The sequence below is a fragment of the Lissotriton vulgaris genome, chromosome 2_2 (genome assembly GCF_964263255.1).
Source record: "Lissotriton vulgaris chromosome 2_2, aLisVul1.2, whole genome shotgun sequence".
NCBI classification, from domain to species: domain Eukaryota; kingdom Metazoa; phylum Chordata; class Amphibia; order Caudata; family Salamandridae; genus Lissotriton; species Lissotriton vulgaris.
Genome location: NC_141688.1, coordinates 24536593 through 24557319, shown reverse-complemented (window position 1 = coordinate 24557319; position 20727 = coordinate 24536593). Strand labels below are relative to the sequence as shown.

Sequence of the window (20727 nt, the reverse complement as noted above, 5' to 3'; positions counted from 1 at the left end):
TGCTGATTGGTTGTGGGATATGTACGTGCTGTAAATCTATCAGCAAATATTGCACTATGACACTATGACAATCACAGGTGCAAAGGGTTAGCATAGAACGCCCCCAGTCCACACCTACCCCACCTTTGAAGATTAGAACAGAGACCAAACAATATGGTATACTATAGTGAGGTTTGGACTGGGGTATGTGCTGTCTTATGACCGGTTCGAAATCGGCGTTTTTCTGCAAAAGTAAAATGTTTTGGCCTAACGATTTAACTATGTACATAATTTAGGCAAGAGCCCCTTTTTTAATTTTGGATGGCGGACACTGTGGTGTCCCCTTTAGTTTATGAACACATTCATAGGGTTGAGTAATTCCGAAGTCACAGTGGAGTCTTTCTACTAGCTCCATGATGACGCTCCCCCACTCCCAGTGAAGACACTTCCACGTTGAAGGCGTTCACTCGTAGATGCCGGCAGTTGGTTGAAACCAGGAATCTTTCGTACAGAAGGTAGGAGAGGCTCCTTTCACGCTTTTGTGCACTCAATTTGTGCGCGGACTGGTATTTATGGGTATTAATCCATTGCAGGTTGAATCCCCTTGAATTGAGACGTCACGCAAGAGTGCAGTGAAGGCCATGAATTATATTTCGGAACGTGAGGGATTTGCTCCTCTTTAAGGTATATATATATAGTCCTCTCTATTTGAGCATGAAACTGCTTTCCGATTGATTATAGGTTTTGTAATACACCATACTACCCTTACAGGTATATTGGTGTGACGGATGCCTTTACAACTTGTACGGATTTAAGCCAATAGTGGGCACGAGGGTGCCATATGTCCAAGAGAGTTTGGGGACACAGATTAACATACCCACCGAGCGTTATCAATAGGTATGTAGATCTCTTCCTTACCACATGAACAGCAGACTGTGGAGTGGATTCCAAGAGTGTCCCAGTTTTTATTTTAATTATTGCAATGTTTGTCCCTTAGATGAAATCATACACCTTCCCTGTGTGAGAGAGTCCACACAAGGTCTGAAAATCTTCCTTCTTCCCATACGGGTAAACTTTGGCCCACATTGGATCATTTATTATTACTTACGGTAGTGCAACAGACTTACGTTGTCCTTAAATATTGTAGGGACTTCAAGATTACCAAGCTTTGGTGATATTGCCCTTCCCCTGATTGTCTTGATGAAGACTCGCACGGCCGAGTTGTAACTTACCCGTCAGGCCATTAGATCAGTCGAAACGTCGACGCCCATTTTTTGACCTCACCCGGACCTGGATTGATCCCTAACAGTTACGTGCTTATTTTGGAACCCATGTCCGATTATTTGCATTTGTGTAAAAATTTCATATATAAATAATATAATGGTCGGGTGACCAATTGGACGGTGAACACAAACTGATCCATTGTGTTTCAAAAACTGTATTTTAAATATTTGTTGTCACTATTTCCTGATCCTTTCTTTATCTCCTCTATAACACTTACATAATCTCTGATCACTTCTTCCTGTGCACGTTCCTTCTTGGGGCACAGTCACCAATTTTGTATTAGTGTGATTTATGGGCAGTATTGAAATGGTATCCATACACTGCTCTTTTATGAATGATAAAAAATGAACACACCGAAGAAGCAATGAATTAAAATTTCTTGGTAAGAAGTCTGTTGCTTTTGTTCTGTTTTTTGATCTAGTATGGTATTCATTACGTTGAGCTGCTGATGTAGTCTATGCTACAAATAATTGTGTGATTGAATAACTAAGTATTGACTGGGACAGTGTTAAATTGAGGTCTATGACCATTGTTTTCCTTATCGCTTTTCACCCAGGTCCTTGACTAATTGGGTTACCCCATTGTTGAAAATGGTTACCTTTGTGCAGGTGCTACCTGAGAGGGTTTTGTATGTATAAGTGTGATGTGTCACTTTGTTAGTTTGGTGTGTTTAAATATATTTTAGATTATGTCTGAAAAGGAAACTCTTTCTTACACTGAGGATTACATTGACAAACTATTACAGGAAGAGGGTGGTGGGACTTGTCTAACCAGCAACACCACAACAATAGATTTATCTCTTAATGATAAAATCTCTAAACTGGAGAGGTTGGAGAAAAAATGGATAAGGACGAGATTACATGGACACACATTAGCAAAATATCTTAGATCAAACGTTATCCCAGTTGGATTACAGGTCAGGAATGAACCTGCGATCTTTCTGGATAATCCCAAATTTAAAGATAATTTCAGTTATGTGTTCAATACATTCTCTAGACATTGGATGGTACTAGGCATTGTAACCGCAGTAGAAGAAGTTGAACGTCTGACGAAGGAAATTGCGGACCTCAAGAGGGAAATCATTGAGGATAAAGCACTGTTGAATGCCAAGGAAGCTCTAGAAAGATTAGAGAAAAGATCAGGGACTTTGATGTATACACCCAGGCGACTAAATTGGATAGGGTAGCAAGAGATATAAAGATCTATGATAAAAAGAACACCTACCCTTATCTCCAAGAAGGTTATTATTTGAGAGACCAGCAGGGGGGTTTCTCTAGCCGTGGAAGGGGTGGATACAGACGCTACAACACTTTCTCAGGTTCTTCTTTTGGTAGCAACTCTGACAGTGAATCCGAACGACCTAGTACCAGTACCAATACATCATTTGGTAGCACGGGTCCAACCACCCAGGATTAACGCCCTTTTTTACCAGAGGACCAACGGTGGGCACAACGAGGACGTGGTCCTCCCTGGGGGAGATCCAGGGGAACCCGGATCCCAATGTGGAATCAAGGGACAGGGAGAGGGAAGAAACAAACTCAATTTCAGGCAGACTTCCATGGGGAGATGCAAACGAGGCGCCAACACTATAGATGGTAGCACACAAGCCTGATAATCCTATAGTCAATCTTTTCGAATTATGCTTTGACAACTAATGAACAACAGGTGTTGTCAAAGGGCCTCTCCTCTGTTCCGACATCACCCCCCAACAACTTTAATTTAAAAATCGAACTCCAACAATTTTTCTAAAAAGTTAGGTTGAAATATAATTTTCTACACACTCCACATAACCGCACCTTCTCTGCGAGTGGCCTTAGACCTCCATCGAGATTCAATCCTCCGACACACCTGATGGCACACAAATTACTTGCCTATGAACAAGTTGTGTTACGTGATGTAGATGTGATATTGAACAACCGCCAATACATTCCTTTTAACATAAGCAAGGGCGAGAAAGAGGGTCTGAGGTTACTGAAAAATAACACCGATATCACTATAAAGCCCGCGGACAAAGGCGGTGCTATAGTGGTGCAGAGTACTGAAAAGTACAAATTAGAGATTTTATCACAATTGGCCGTGGAGGGTAATTATCGGCCCCTCAAAGGAGATCCAACTAAAGAAATTGGGGAATGCATTAGACAGGTAACAGCTGAGGTTTTGGTCAATGGTTACATCAACCAACAGGAACATGATTTCTTGAATACAAAACATCCACGTATGCCAACAATCTACACTCTCCCCAAGATTCACAAAAGGATGGTAGATCAACCAGGAAGGCCCATTATATCGGGCTGTGGTTCCTTGTTAGAACCATTGTGTAAATACATTAATGTATTTTTGAAACCTATTGCTATAGCTACACCAACTTATTTAAAAGACACGATGCAAGCCATTAAATTGATCGATGGACGCCCACATGATCCGGCTACTTTGGCCTGTTGGCCACAATGGATATTACGGCCCTCTATACAAATATTCCCCAGAACTGTGCCTTGACCTGTATCAAAAAAGTCCTTGATCAGATGCCGGCACCACATAGAGTGCCGACGGAATTCATAATACAATTATTAAATATTACCATGCCAAAAAACTTTTTTGTCTTCTTAGACAGGTATTATGTTCAAACAAAAGTCGTGGCGATGGGGGCAAGCTTTGCCCCGAACCTGACAAATATATAAGAGTGAATATGAACAACATCACATATTCAGCCAAGATAATCCCTTTCTGAGTCAAATAACATTATGGACACGTTATATTGACGATGTCCTGCTCCACTTGGAAGGAAGTAAGGAACAGCTCCACTCATTTCATGAATGGCTAAATAATTGCTCGGATGACATCAAATTTACTTTGGAAGCGGACAATGAGTCGGGTAACTTCCTAGACATCATCATTAAGAGCGACTCTGGGAGGTTATACACAACCCTTTATAGAAAGACTAGTGAAGGTAATACTCTATTGCGGTACACAAGCCACCATCCCCGTAACCTCAGGGACAATTTGCCATTTGGCCAATTCCTGAGGGTACGGCGGACCGTGCCAAAAAGGAGGATTACTTTGATGAATCAGCTCTTTTGTTGGCTAGATTGAGTGAACGAGGATACCCACTGAGACTGCTCAAAAAAGCTCGAAAACGGGCATGGTATAATCATAGGGAACATTTATTGATTCAGAAGGAAAGATCTACGAGTGAAGATCGCCTGGTTTGCGTAACGACATATAATACTAAAAGCAATGCCATAAAAAAGGTAATTAATCACCACTGACACCTTGTGACTGAGGAATTGGGCAATATACCTTCTCCATTACATGCTTTTCGAAAAGGCAAAAATATCAGGGATATTCTGGTCAAATCATTACTCCCTGGGGAAGGCAATGTAAAACAAAGCACTCTGTGGGGGCTCCCACCTGTACTAGGCCACAAAAAATGTGGAACTTCCAAGGCCTGCATTATGACTGTTGAATTAACCACATTCTTTTACAATAATCAGTCGTACACCCTTAATCAATTCAGTAACTGTAATACTTCTGTGGTAGGATACGCTATTGTCTGCCCATGTGTCTTTATGTACGTCGGGCAGACAATTCAAAAAATCAAATGTCGTATATTGCAACACTGCAGTCGTATTTGTTGCAATGTACAGGGGGCCCCACTGGTTGACCACTTTGTGAAGTTTGAACACACTGCTGACTTTTAAAATGGTGGGTTATTGAAAAAGTATTGCCGAACCCTCGAGGAGGGGATTTAGGGAGCACCCTAAGTCGCAGGGAATGTAAATTGATATACTCCCTTGATACTGTACTAAGAGGGCTTAATGAACAGGAGGAGATCAGAATACAGTTGTCATTGCTAGACCTGTGATTACCATGTTGACTGGCCTTTACCATGCTAGTCTGTTTTAAAAGAATTGTCCATGTGTTTTTTTAAATGATGCATTTGTGACTTTTCACTGGTGGTTTTTATTATACCAGTCTGACTTAAAAGAATTATCTATCTGAAACAGGCATCTTTTCAAAATGTGATTGTATTAGTGATTCACCATTTGTGTTGTTTGTCTATGTTCTTTATTGACATGCGTTGCTAAGTAGGGATTATGTATGTTAGCTCTTTTTTAAATGTTGTGTTTGATGCTAACCGCTTAGGAGTTTCAAGAACCTGTATTAGCATTGTTCTGTAAATACAGCTAAGTCATTAAGATGCTTGAACAAGGTATTAAATGTTTAATTATACTATGCTGATTGGTTGTGGGATCTGTACGTGCTGTAAATCTATCAGCAAATATTGCACTATGACAATCACAGGTACAAAGGGTTAGCATATAACGCCCCCAGTCCACACCTACCCCACCTTTGAAGATTAGAACAGAGACCAAACGATATGGTATACTATAGTGAGGATTGGACTGGGGTATGTGCTGTGTTATGACTGGTTCGAAATCGGCGTTTTTCGGCAAAAGTAAAATGTTTTGGCCTAACGATTTAACTATGTACATAATTTAGGCAAGAGCCCCTTTTTTAATTTTGGATGGCGGACACTGTGGTGTCCTCTTTAGTTTATGAACGCAATCATAGGGTTGAGTAATTTCGGAGTCACAGTGGAGTCTTTCTACTAGCTCCATGATGACGCTCCCCCACTTCCAGTGAAGACACTTCCGCGTTGAAGGCGTTCACTCGTAGACGCCGGCAGTTGGTTGAAACCAGGAATCTTTCGTACAGAAGGTAGGAGAGGCTCCTTTCACGCTTTTGTGCAGTCAATTTGTGCACTGAGTGGAATTTATGGGTATTAATCCATTGCAAGTTGAATCCCCTTGAATTGAGATGTCACGCAAGAGTGCAGTGAAGGACATGAATTATATTTGGAAAAGTGGGGGATTTGCTCCTCTTTAAGGTATATCTATACTACTATTATAAAGAGAGAACTTGCACCTTTTGGCCAGGTAAACTCGGGAACCACAGCGCCAATCTACACACCCGATACATCTATGAAAATGTTAGGGTGTGTAGATGGACATAGGCTATATAAATTTAAAAAAAAAAATGTAAAATGAAGTTTGAAAACAAAGTAGTCCCCTGAAAGTAGCGCCGGCCGGGACTTAGCACTGGCCGCGACGCGACATGCGTGATGACAGTGACGCGACGTGCGTGAGTTGACAAATCAGTAGCAGACGGCATTACGTCACTCTGTAGTTCTGAGAACGGCGTATCACATGAAGATGCAATGTTTCTTCCACCCGCGATTTATGTGGTGTTTTAGGAGGCGATACATACACAGGGCAATGAGCAATAACGAGATCTGAAATATACTCTCCCTAAAAATGTGCTTGGAGTATGAGTTTAGTAACAACGCTGCATTTTGAACACATGGCCAGGTATCAGGACTACAGAAGATGACAGCATGACACCATTCTGTGATTTGTTTAGTGTATAAAGACGCCACGATTCCTCTTTCTGCGGTTTATGCTGTGAAGAGGGTAGTAACATACAAATTGGGCAATACCTTCAGAGAGGAGATAATGAGAATGGATATTTTGCCAATGAACATGATTTTATGGTGATTTTGGCACATGAAGGAAAAATAGTCCTGTGCTGGTGTAATCTATACTACTCTTACTACTATACTACTATACTACTATTACTATTACATGAGCGGGAGTGAGTCAGGGCGGGAGGGGGGGCGGGAGGGAGTCGGGGCAGGAGGGGGGCCTGGTCCGTGTCCATGCATGTGCATGCACGGACAATGTAGGGGCGGGCGGGGGCCTGGGCGGGCGGTTGACCCTGAAGCCTCATTGCCCCCAGGCAACGGTGGGGCAGGCTGCTAGTATATATATAGTCCTCTCTAATTGAGCATAAAACTGCTTTCTGATTGATTATAGGTTTTATAATACACCATACTACCCTTTGTGATGACCGGATTCTCAGACCAGATAGGACCAGCTCACCAGAGCACCACCAACCCGGCCAAAACGTAACCACCTCCCTCCTCAGGACCCATCTATCCAGGCACCTGGGTACCTACCTGAGGATGGGGAACTTGCAATATACAAGCTCATATCATCAGAAACACCACTAAATCTATAGGGATTACTAGGAATACTCACTGATTACTAAGGACATCCATGCCCTACACCACACTCATACCTCATAGTCTCGCGACCACATGGGCCCAGACTAATCTACCCTAGGGCAGGATTAGTTACCATTACACACTGGCCACAACCAGTGCTCACTCAAGCCACGATCCTGTGGGTATAACAAGCCGCAAGCCTCCTCCCCGGTGTTCTCTTACTTACATCCCAAGCCGCAATCCTGCGGGTATAAACACCAGTCTCCTCCCCGGTGTTCTCTTACTTACATCCCAAGCCGCAATCCTGCGGGTATAAACACCAGTGTCCCCCCTGGTGTTCTCATTAACGCCGCTTACCAACGACGATCACTTTCCTATGAATACCTTCAGCTCTCTCTCTCTATGTTGGGAAGTTTCTCTCACTATTCACTAGGGGTACAATAATATTATGGAATGGCCGAATTACTTAGTGTATAACTTATTCTCCTAGCTCAAGGGCTCCTCTCTCCCTAATTATTCAGTTGTTACTTACCTGATCAGGGGTAGCATCTGTTCCAGCTGTAACACCTGACTAGAAGAAAAGGTTACCTGCAGTATAAGAACAAGAGGCACACACTGTATGCAAAAGTTATTCCCTGATTTAAGCGCTCCTATTTCCTTTTGATCCATCAGTTACTATACAGCATCTGGTTAGAAGAAAGGTTAGCTCTATCATAAGAACAACACATGCACACTGGTTCACTAAGAACTGGGGTATCTTTATTACAATATAACACTATAATATAACACATAGCCTGAAAAGTAAAATGGGAATAGACACATACACAGATCTGTGGGGTCTCTGTAAAGCTCTATTACTATACCACATCCACATGTAACTAACAGGGACTGTAAATAGACTGATCACATCCACATGTAACTAACAGGGACTGTAAATAGACTGCACACCGCTGAAAGAAAAAGGATTAGCAATACAATAGGGGGCTTTAGCCTAGGAAATAAAAGACAAGATTAAGGTGTAAGTGTAAAGCAAACTAGTTCAGAATACCTCACCCTATTAGAAGGAATGTTTCTCTCTCTCTCTGGTAGAATCAGGGTTCTCTATCTCCCTCCGTCACCACAGCTTCACTCCTCTGGCTCAACTGCTCCAGCTGGCAGCTTCAACTCCTCCATCTGACTGGTAACTGCTTTAATGCTTTCTGATAAACTGGCAGCTTCAGCTGACAGTTCCAACTTCGTTCATCTGACTGCTCTCTCCAGCTTCAGCAATTATCTGCCTTCTCTCTCCATTCCAGAAAACCAATTGAACTGAACTGTACTCTTCAGCTCCAAAAAAACATCTTACTTCTCTCTCTCCAAGAACCAAACTGACACACCTCCTCTCCTGCACTTCGCTAATATGGAATCCTCTCCTCTAGTGGAAAGTTCCAGCCAGTAGCCTCCTCCCACCAGGCCCATGCACCAGGCTCCTTGCTCTAGACGCTCCCACAGTGATCAGCTGCTTGTTTCGTCTAGAGACCTGAGCCCAGGGACACTTCTTGATTAGATTCAGCTCTGGCCGGTTCTCTTCGGTTCGCTTAGGGCGAACAACACCTTATAACTAAAACATCACCTTTACCCTGCAAGCATCTCAGTCTGCAGGGACAGAAAGCAAAATGGAGTCTCTCTAGTTCTGGGCCTTGTAGGCCTAAGAAGGATGAAATAACACTTAGCTCTGTCAGAGTACCTACACAAACCATACCAATATGTAATATAAAGTCAGGACTACAGGATCCACCCTCTACTATAGGTAGGATGATGAAAGGACACATAAATATGTCAAAGCCAATAGGCAATAGATGGATTAGAGTCAAGAATAAGGGATCTATCATCATATAAAGCAGCTATCCTCTAGTTTATGCTTCTAGGTCTGGAAAAAGGCCTTAAAAGGACCAACACAAAGCAAGAATAGAGATTCAAGATGTTAGCAAGCTTAAAGTCACCATCACTCAGAAATAGAGCCAGAAACCATGTCAGTACACCCTTACAGGTGTATTGGTGTGACGGATGCCTTTACAACTTGTACGGACTTTAAGCCACTAGTGGGCACGAGGGTGCCATATGTCCAAGAGAGTTTGGGGACACAGATTAACATACCCACTGAGCGTTATCAATAGGTATGTAGATCTCTTCCTTACCACATGAACAGCAGACTGTGGAGGGGGATTCCAAGAGTGTCCCTGTTTTTAATTACTGCAATGTTTGTCCCTTAGGTGAAATCATACACCTTCCCTGTGTGAGAGAGTCCACACAAGGTCTGAAAATCTTCCTTCTTCCCATACGGGTAAGCTTTGGCCCACTTGGGATCATTTATTATTACTTACGGTAGTGCAACAGACTTACGTTGTCCTTAATTATTGTAGGGACTTCAAGATTACCAAGCTTTGCCCTTCCCCTGATTGTCCTGATGAAGACTCGCACGGCCTAGGTGTAACTTACCCGTCGGGCCATTAGACAAGTCGAAACGTCGACGCCCATTTTTTGACCTCACCCGGACCTGGATTGATCCCTAACATTTACGGCTTATTTTGGAACCCATATCCGATTATTTGCATTTGTGTAAAAATTTCATATATAAATAATATAATGGTCGGGTGACGAATTGGACGATGAACACAAACTGATCCATTGTGTTTCAAAAACTGTATTTTAAATATTTCTTGTCACTATTTCCTGATCCTTTCTTTATCTCCTCTATAACACTTACATCATCTCTGATCACTTCTTCCTATGCACGTTCCTTCTTGGGGCACAGTCACCAATTTTGTATTAGTGTGATTTATGGACAGTATTGAATTGGTATCCATACACTGCTCTTCTATGAACGATAAAAAATGAACACACTGAAGAAGCAATGAATTAAAATTGCTTGGTAATAAGTCTGTTGCTTTTGTTTTGTTTTTTGATCTAGTATGGTATTCATTACGTTGAGCTGCTGATGTAGTCTATGCTACAAATAATTGTGTGATTGAATAACTAAGTATTGACTGGGACAGTATTAAATTGAGGTCTAGGACCATTGATTTCCTTATCGGAAGGAGGATAGAGCAGCGTGGCAGCTAGTCACGCGAATTTGCACGGCAGTTCCAGGCACCACGCTCGCAGCAGTTTGAAATTCCGCCCGTGGCCCTGGCGGAGCAAGCACGGCACAGCGCAGGTAGCGGACCTGCGTCTCAGGAGAGCCCTCCACACCAACACTGGCATAGTGCACCTGGGAGTCCCAGAGGGGAAGAAGAGCTCCCAGAAAGACAAGCAGAGATGAGCGCCCAGGCCTCTTCGCTCACAACGCCGGTCCCCTTCCTACCCAGGCCAGGGGAACCCTCAATGAAGTGGGAAGATTGGAGAGAATACTTCATGAACTATCCAAAGGCGCTAGAAGATAAAAGTGGAGGAGCGTTTCCCAGCAAGAGAAAGATGAGGATACTACTCCATAATCTGGGTCCCGAAGTCATCAGAGTTTTCCGAAATCTAGTAACCAAGACACGACAAGCGGACGACGACGACGTGTTCCAACACGCGATCGAAGACCTAGACAACCACTATAGACCGGTGGTGTGCACGTACATAGACAGGTACAACTTTCAACAGAGAAAACAGGAAGCGGGAGAGTCTATAGATGAGTATTGGGCAGCGCTAAAGAAGCTGGCAGTCACATGTAAGTTTGGCGCTTTACACGACGAGTTCATTAAGGACCAAATTGTCATGCACACCACAAACACGTTGATTCAAGTAAAACTATGGGTCAATGGAGATACGACCCTGAAGGAAGTCATCACTGTAGTGAAAAAAGCAGAACTATCCAAAAGATGTGCTGAGGCGGCAAAAGGAGAGCACACCATGAGGACCATGGTCAACAAAGTTACAGAAGCAGGACCACCAGACAGGAGCTGGGTTGAGGCAGGAAACACAAAGGCACAGACCAGATATGTCCCCAGGCCATCACCAGTGAAGAAATCCACAAGTGAAGACAAGAGCACGTGTTACAGGTCATGGAGCCATTCCCATGCAGCCCATGATAAACGTTGCCCTGCCTTCCACGCCAAATGTATGTTATGTGGAATCATGGGGCACTTTGAGAAGGTGTGTCGCCGTAAGCAGAGAAGACCGGTGGTCAAGTACGTCACACAAGAATCAGACAATGATGGTGAAGGGGACGAAGAAGATGATAATGTCTTATGCGTAGAAGAACACATACTGGGCATTGACTGCTCACGCTCAAAGAAACCACAATGCGAACTGTCAATAGGGGGAGTACAAACACAAATGGTGGCAGACTCAGGGTCCCCGTACACCATAATACAGCGCAATGTTTGGGACGACCACTTGAAGCAACACCTAGGGCCACACCTGGAACCTCCGGACATTCGACCAGTCACGTTTACAGGGGAGCCCATACCCATGGTGGGGTACCAAGTCCTGCAATTTAAGTTCAAGGAACGAAGGGCGAACTGCAAGCTGTACGGAGCCGAAAAAGGGCCCTCAGTCTTAGGATAGGTCAACCAGGGCGAGTTGGGCATACAACTGAAACCAGGAGGCATCACGCAGATGCTGTTTACCAGCCCAGAACGACAGCCTGATGCCGCCAGATGGAAGGAGGAGTTCACCACGGTGTTCGGAGGAAATATTGGAAAATTAACAAAATTTACCCTCAAAATAGACCTCAAAGCAGACGCCAAGCCCATGTGCCACGAAGTGAGAAACATCCCGTTGGCAATAAGAGAGACAGTACAGCTGGAGTTGCAACGGCTGGAAGACAACGGCATCATCGAGCCGAGAAACAGCGCAGAATGGTTGGCACCGTTGGTAGTAGCCAGGAAGCCCAACGGCAAAGTACGCCTATGTGTGGACTTGAGAGAACTGTGGTTGAAAAGTTCCCGCTAAAAAAGGATAAACGAAATGCTGGCCAAGACCAAGAATGTGAAATGGTTTTCCACCATCGACCTTACCTCGGCGTACCATCAAATAGCCTTACATCATACGTGCCGCAAGCTGACTTCCTTCATAACCCCAATTGGATGCTACCAATTTCGCAGGATGCCATTTGGACTAGCGTTGGCGGCAGCCGTCTTTCAAAAGCTTATGCATAAGCTGTTCAAGGACACAGAAGGGGTACAGTATTTTCAGATGACATCCTGATAATGGGCAAGAACCGGGCCGACCATGATGCGAAACTGGCGACAGTGTTGCACATCCTGGCACGAAACGGACTCACTGCCGAATGGGAGAAATGTCGTTTCGGAATGTCTTCAGTTACCTACCTAGGCCACGAGATCAGTGACCAAGGGATTACGCCCAAACAGGCCAATGCCAAAGCCATACGCAACGCGCCCACACCGAAAAACAAGGAAGAGGTTCACTCCTTCGTCACAAAGAACCACCACTTGCGCCAACTCCTCAAAGACAAAACATCCTTTGGGTGGACGGAGGAAGGGCAAGATGAATTTCAAAGCATCAAAGCAGACATCAGCACGGCTATTCCACTTCACGGGTTCGACCAACAAGCGATGTCCATACTGACCACGGACGAAAGAGAGAGGGGACTGGGAGCTGTCCTGATGCAAGAAACCAAGGAAGGTGAAGTAACCACCATCAGCTTTGTGTCCAGGACCCTGTCGCCCACGGAGCAGAAGTTCAGTGTGGTGAAAAAGGAGATGCTGGCGGCAGTCTGGGCAATGGAGGAGTTCTGCCAGTTCATATGGGGCTGCAGATTCCGGCTTAGGACGGATCACAAGCCGCTGGTGAAGGTGCTCACGTCAAGCGGACATGCAAACACAACTCCCCGTATAGCAAAGAAGTTGTTGGACTACCGGTATGATGTCGAATACATACCCGGACAGAAAAACAAGGTTGCTGATTACCTCAGCAGGGCGTCAGCTATGGAGGAAGCGCCTCAAGGCACAGAGGGCAAGGACGTCAGCGTGCCATTCACGGAGGACCATGAAAAGGTGATTAGTGCGCAGGAATTGAGGCCAATGAGAGCGACAGAGACATTGAGGCGATGAGGCAGTTCATCCTACATGGGTGGCCAGAAAAGAAATGCCTGAGTGCAGAACACAGGAAGTTCTTCGAAGTGCGGGAAGAATTATCCATTGGGGACCAAGGTACTTTCCTGCTAAGAGGAGACAAAGTAGTTCCTCCCACTTCCTTGGTGCCGCACCTGCTCTCCATCCTGCATGAAGGACACCTAGATATTGTGAAGACGAAACTTCGGGAAAAACAAACGTACTGTTGGCCGGCAATGGACAGCCAGATACAAAGACACGTCAGAGAATGCGCGCAATGCCAAAATGCTTACAAATCCCAAAGCTTGATGCGACCATCCTTAGAAAGTTTGACAACCCAGCAAACCTGTGGGAGGAGTTGTCGATAGATATCCTGGGTCCGGTGCTAGATGCACAAGGAGTTAAGAAATATGTGGTGGTGCTCATGGACAGGTATTCCAAATGGCCCAAGATCGACATACAAGAGGAGATGGACACGGAGACGGTGTTGAAGTTCCTCACAGCCACCTTCCTACGGGAAGGCATCCCTCGTTCCACCCTAAGTGACAACGGGCCACAGTTCAGGTCCGAGAAGTGGAAAGCCTACATGGGAAGGAACAGGATCAAGATCAAGCACACGTCGGTATACCATCCGGATGGAAATGGTTTAGCCGAAAGGTTTAACAGAGTCATCATGGGGTCAATCAGCGCAGAAAAGAACTGGGAAACGGAGTTGGGGAACACGTTGTGGGCATACCGGATCACCCAAACCAGCACTGGATACAGTCCCTTCAAAATCCTCAGCGGACAGAACCCCTTTACTAAGGACAACGTGGCATGGAAGAAACGCACCATCGTGAGCAAGTGGTCACCAGCTGTGGTTCATCACAATCTGGAGAGAGCACAAAGAGTATACATGGAACATTTTAAAAAACAACGCAATGTGAAGGAAGCAACGCTAGAAAGAGGAGAATGGGTCCAGGTCAAACTGGCTCAGATGAGAAGAAAGGGGGACAGCAAGTTCAGCCCACCCATGCAAGTGAAGGAGGTTTACAACAGAGCGGCCTTGCTGAGTGATGAAAGGATTTGGTCTCAGGATTGGATGTCCAAGTGCAACAAGATACTGCAGTGGACAAATGCAGAGAGGTCACAGTTGGAACCCTCAACGAAAACCACACTGAGATCCATCCTTCGGGGGAAGAGAATGCCACCACAGAAGACGCCATGGGAGAAACGGTGTCAGAGGAAGGGAATGAGCCGGACACAGGGACGTCAAGAAGGCCCAAATGAAGCGACACCGAAGGGAAAACCTACGGGTGTAGATGGGCCACGGCCGAGAACTCCCAGAGAAGATACAAGGAATGCCTCCAGCACCCCGGTGAGATGTACCCGTGCTGGCAGAACAGTGGTAAGACCAGCGAGGTACCGAAACTATGAGATGGGGTGAATGTGCTGGGTAGCAGATAGACTTTGGGATAGCATCTTTCTAATTGTATTCCGTTGTTAAAGGGGAGAGATATGTAGTGTCACGCTCTAGTGTATACGCCGTGACGTATCGACGTAGAGCGCGGACGCCATTTTGGGAGTTAGCGCGGAGCCCGCGAAAAGAGCGGACGCGGCGACCGGCGCTCTCATCACCCTAACAAGTAAATAAATAACTTACCTGCATTTTCACTTCTGCCTCTTCTTAAGTGGTCATGCAACTCCTATACAAGAGGTAAAACCACTATACTCTAAATCAGGCCCCCAGTTTTTATGGGATTGAGTTTTAGGTGCTGATTGAACATCCATCGTTGCATGTTTTCCAGTGTTTCAGAAAGCAAATCAATGACACTTAGGGAAGAAATGTTAAGCTAGGTCTGGGTGCCATTGGCGTATTGATGACACAGGACCCAGAGTTCCTAATAATCGATCAAATGGTTCCAACCATACATTAAACAAAGCTACTTATAAATATGCTTTATGTAGAAATGTTTACTTTATAATCTATCTGTTCTTTTGTTTTGTACTCCCCATATAGGTGTAAGAGTCTGGAGTCCTGGTATCATGTTCGTGCATGGCTGTGGCAGTGTGATGTTCTTGCACACGCACTACACAGTAGGAAGTACCACATCTATTGCAGTGGGATGAAAAATGGGTGTCTCTAAAATGGGTGTGGCCAAAGAAGGGTAAGAAGGAATCCTTTACAAGAGGCATGGCCAATGTAAGTATGGGCATGGCCTAAACATAGGAATTAGATCATACAACAACAAACACACTTAAGTAAAATAGATCGGACCTTTTGCCTTTCTCATTTCTTGTTATTACTGACGTTTATTTAAAATCATATTATTATGCCACAACTCCCACTCTTCTCTTCCTATAACTTTAATCTGCAATCTCCCCGTCTGCTAGTTACATGAGCCCTTTCACCCTGCACATTTCTTCTGAAGTCCTGTATGTATTTATAAAGTCCCTCTGTCTGCTCTGCTGCTTTTTTGCTAGGTTCACACTATATACAAATCTGACATTCATACATGTAACACACAATGTATTACGACAATGGCCAATAGGAATATGCATGAAGGCCCAGTGGAGATATGCCGGCATTATGGTAGCCTCTTATTTAAGCTAAATCCACACTTGTAACTTGGCCCCTATGTTGTGCAACTTCCCCGAGAACGCTGAGTCCCCTGTGGCCAACATCCTGTATCCTTCTCTTTAATACCCACTGCCATTCAGCCTTTATGTACCCACATTGTATACTGTACATCTTTTAAACCTATTTTACCCCCTTTTATCTTATGACAATAGCCCTGCCGGCTGCAGTTATTGTGATTACTGTGGTTCAGCGGTTTCCCAAGCAAGACCCTATTGAAGTATAACACTGTTAAAGAGCCATGCTTTAACATTTCCTCCTTTTGTGGAAATAAAGTAATCTTTTGCTTGTCTTCCCAGCAAAGTGAATGGGCTGAGCCTGTGTAAGAATGATTGTACCTGCAGGGGAGAAATTGATCATTCACCAGAAGAAAGTGGCTTTGACTGGGTGATGTGAGAATGTTTTAGGAGAATATATATAGAAGAGTATGAGAGAACCTTAGGAGCTACTATGCAGGTCAGATGTGTGTTGCTATTCTTTGGTCTTGCTTCCCCTCTACCACACAAAGCTTTAGCCTAGGGTGCCCAACTTTTCATTATCATATCATAGGACAGTTTGCGCATGCAGATACCTTTTGCGCGTCAGAAGATGTTTGTTTTGGAGCAGGTGGGGGGGAGCAATGACTCCCAGAGCACATTTTTGGGAATTTATTCTAAATATCATTACTGTGTAAACAAGACCATTTTAAAAGATAGAACCTAGTGGAGATTGAGCTTATAGAGCGTGATTACCATCCCAGCTGTATTTCAGTTCTTCTCCCTTTTACCACCTCCTAGGCTCAGCTTTGACTGCTCACTATCGCAACATTTGAGAGACAAGTTTATGAAATGAACAACAAAGGTATCCAAATAGAGTGAAAGTTCTTAAACTTTGAAACACAATTTTAAAATGTCAGTATCTATCACGTTTACTGCCTAGTAACCACCTAGTACTATAAGACCAGGTTCAGCGGATATGTTTTCTTGATAGAAAACACCCCTGAATGTGTGAAAGAAACCATACTGGGAATGTGCCTTCAGTGTTTATTTCTTCCATTCATTTTATTTGAGTGTAATGTAATGCCATACATTCAGATCAGTGGACAGAGACACAAGGAAAGTATGATTTGTCCAGATCAAGTAGTTTTCTACAGAAGTAGAACCGAGACTGAAGCACACTGCTGCTATCTGCAAAGTCTGTACAGTTACCACCATATTGCATTTTGTTGACTATGGGATACCAAAGGGACGGAGCGTTGGAGCAAATCAAACACTCATCCTCAGTCAACTGATCTGGATTTAATCCATCATCATTCTTTAGCTCACTCCACCACCCCAGTTCAGACATGGCCATATGCAAATCAGTCTGACCCTGTGCCTCATGGGGACAGTCCAGCCCGAACTGCCAAGCCATTTCTTCCCTGGACCGGAAACAAGCATCCTGGGACCTGTTTCTGGCTAATTAGCCGTCATCAGCCAGGCTAGCTTTTATCCAGTGGCAAAGTGAGCAAGGGACCCACGTCTGGGAATACCCTGCCAACTTAGGGCGAACAAAGTGATACCAAAGGGTATGATGGACGGAGCGTTGGAGCAAGTCAAACACTCATCCCCAGTCAACTGATCTGGGTTTAATCCATCATCATTCTTTAGCTCACTCCTCCACCCCAGTTCAGACATGGCCATATGCAGATCAGTCTGACCCTGTGCCTCATGGGAACAGTCCAGCCTGAACTTCCAAGCCATGTCTTCCCTGGACTGGAAACAAGCATCCTGGGACCGGTTTCTGGCTAATCAACCATCATCAGCCAGGCTAGCTTGAATCCAGTTGCAAAGTCAGCAAGGGACCCACGTCTGGGCATACCCTACCAACTTAGGGCGAACAAAGCGATACCGAAGGCGATGATGGACGGAACGTTGGAGCAAATCAAACACTCACCCCCAATCAACTGTTCTGGGTTTAATCCATCATCATTCTTTAGCTCACTCCACCACCCCAGTTCAGACATGGCCATCTGCAAATCAGTCTGACCCTGTGTCTCATTGGAACAGTCCCGCCCGAACTGCCAAGCCACGTCTTCCCTGGACCGGAAACAAGCGTCCTGGGACCGGTTTCTGGCTAATCAGCGATCATCAGCCACGCTAGCTTGAATCTAGTGGCAAAGTGAACAAGGGACCCATGTCCGGCAAACCCTGCCAACTTAGGGCGAACAAAGCGATACCAAAGGGGATGATGAACTGAGCATTGGAGCAAATCAAACACTCACCCCCAGTCAACGGATCTGGGTTTAATACATCATCATTCTTTAGCTCTCTCCACCACCCCAGTTCAGACATGGCCATATGCAAATCAGTCTGACCCTGTGCCTCATGGGAACAGTCCAGCCTGAACTGCCGAGCCATGTCTTCCATGGACCGGAAACAATCAATCTGGGACCGGTTTCTGGCTAATCAGCCGACATCAGACAGGCTAGCTTGAATCCAGTGGCAAAGTGAGCAAAGGACCCACGTCTGGGAATACCCTGCCAACTTATAGCCAACAAAGCGATACCAAAGGGGATGATGGACGCAGCGTTGGAGCAAATCAAACACTCACCCCCAGTCAACTTATCTGGGTTTAATCCATCATCATTCTTTAGCTCACTCCACCACCACAGTTCAGACATGGCCATATGCAAATCAGTCTGACCCTGTGCCTCATGGGAACAGTCCAGCCCAAACTGCCAAGCCTTGTCTTCCCTGGGCCGGAAACAAGCATACTGAGACTGGTTTCTGGCTAATCAGCCACCATCAGACAGGCCAGTTTGAATCCAGTGGCAGAATGAGCAAGGGACCCACGTCTGGGCATACCCTGCCAACTTAGGGCGAACAAAGCAATACCAAAGGGGATGATGGACGGAGCGGTGGAGCAAATCAAACACTCACCCCCAGGCAACTGATCTGGATTTAATCCATCATCATTCTTTAGCTCACTCCACCACCCCAGTTCAGATGTGGCCATAATCAAATCAGTCTGACCCTGTGCCTCATGGGAACAGTCCAGCCCGAACTGCCAAGCCATGTCTTCTCTGGACCGGAAACAAGCATCCTGCACCGGTTTCTGGCTAATCAGCTGTTATTAGCCAGGCCAGCTAAAATCCAGAGGCAAAGTGAGCAAGGGACCCACGTCTAGCATACCCTGCCAACTTAGGGCGAACAAAGCGATACCAAAGGGCATGATGGACGGAGCGTTGGAGCAAAATAAAACCCTCACTCCCAGTCAGCTGATCTGGGTTTAAGCAATCATCATTCTTTAGCTCACTCTACCACCCCAGTTCAGACATGGACAAATGCAAATCAGTCTGACCCTGTGCCTCATGGGAACAGTCGAGCCCGAACTGCCAAGCCATGTCTTCCCTGGACCGGAAACAAGCATCATGGGACCGGTTTCTGGCTAATCAGCCGTCATCAGCCAGGATAGCTTGACTCCAGTGGTGTGGAGAGCAAGAGACCCACGTCTGGGCATACCCTGCCAACTTAGGGCGAACAAAGCGATACCAAAGAGGATGATGGACCGGGTATGCTCAGACGTGAGTCCCGTGCTCTCCATGCCACTGGAATCAAGCTATCCTGGCTGATAAGGGCTGAAAGCCCGAAACCGGTCCTAAGATGCTTGCTTCCAGTTCAGGGAGGACCTGGCTTGGCAGTTCGGGCTGGATTGTTCCCATGGGGCACAGGGTCAAGACTGATTTGCATTTGGCTGGGTTCAAATTTGAATGGCATGGGGAGCAAAACAATGGATTTAGGCCCAGATCTCTGTACTGGGGTGAATGTATAACATTGTTCTACATTCTGTCTATCAACTGTTGTTTTTGCATTTGTCACCTCGAGTGGGACGGGTATGCTCAGACGTGAGTCCCATGCTCTCCATGCCACTGAAATCAAGCTATCCTGGCTTTTGAGGGCTGAAAGCCCAAAACCGGTCCTAGGATGCTTGTTTACACTCCAGGGAGGATCTGGCTTGGCAGTTCAGGCTGGACTGTTTGTAGTATTCTCTTCATATCTATTGTATGAATGTACTTTGGAATCTAGAATGTTAAGATGAGGAATATTCCTGAAGTTGCCAATTGGCTGCTTGGTAGCTGATGGTTAGGGTGTTTAAGAATAAACTCAGCTTTAATCTTCATCCTGCTTTAGTATTTATTACATCTTTTCATTGGCGACGAGAACGGGATGGATTGAAAGAAAAGAAGAAGAACACCTTAATATCAAGCTAAGTGATTTGACACCTGTGTTGGTCTATTTTTAGACTTTTTGAAAATCGGTTTGAAGATTAACATTTTTGAAAATTGCGTTGAGGTGTTGAAGTCTATATTTAAAATTATCGCTATCAATTTTGGCTTTGAACTTCTCCAGCGGCTGAAATTTTGAATGAGAGGTTAATGTTCTTCCCCAGCGGCAGTTAGTTGAAATTGAGGAAGTTTAGAAGATTCAAGAAGGAAGATTACGATCTTTTTTGTTTATTTTGGCTCACTTAATATTATTCCTTCTCCAGCTGCTGATATGAGCAAAGAGAAGCATAGAACTAAAGGAAATTGTCAAGGTGACTTCTCCCGTGTTTAAGAATAAACTCAGCTTTAATCTTCATCCTGTTTTAGTATTTATTACATCTTTTCACTGTTCCCATGGGGCACAGGTTCAAGACTGATGTGCACATGACTGAGTTCAAACTGGAATGGCATGGTGAGCAAAAAAATGATGGATTTAGGCCCAGATCCCTGTACTGGG

The 20727-nt window shown here is 44.9% G+C and overlaps 1 long non-coding RNA gene across 2 annotated transcripts in view; it reads left to right on the top strand.

Moving 5' to 3' along the window:
* Nucleotides 1-418: 418 nt before the first annotated feature.
* Nucleotides 419-20727, top strand: part of LOC147728960 (uncharacterized) — a 61732-nt gene continuing 41423 nt past the window's right edge. The window contains exons 1-4 of one of the 2 annotated variants that reach the window (XR_015309171.1): nt 419-494; nt 573-663; nt 751-876; nt 15368-15515. This is a non-coding gene — a long non-coding RNA (uncharacterized LOC147728960). The remainder of the gene's footprint in view (nt 495-572; nt 664-750; nt 877-15367; nt 15516-20727) is intronic. The other variant, XR_015309170.1, reaches the window with a different exon arrangement.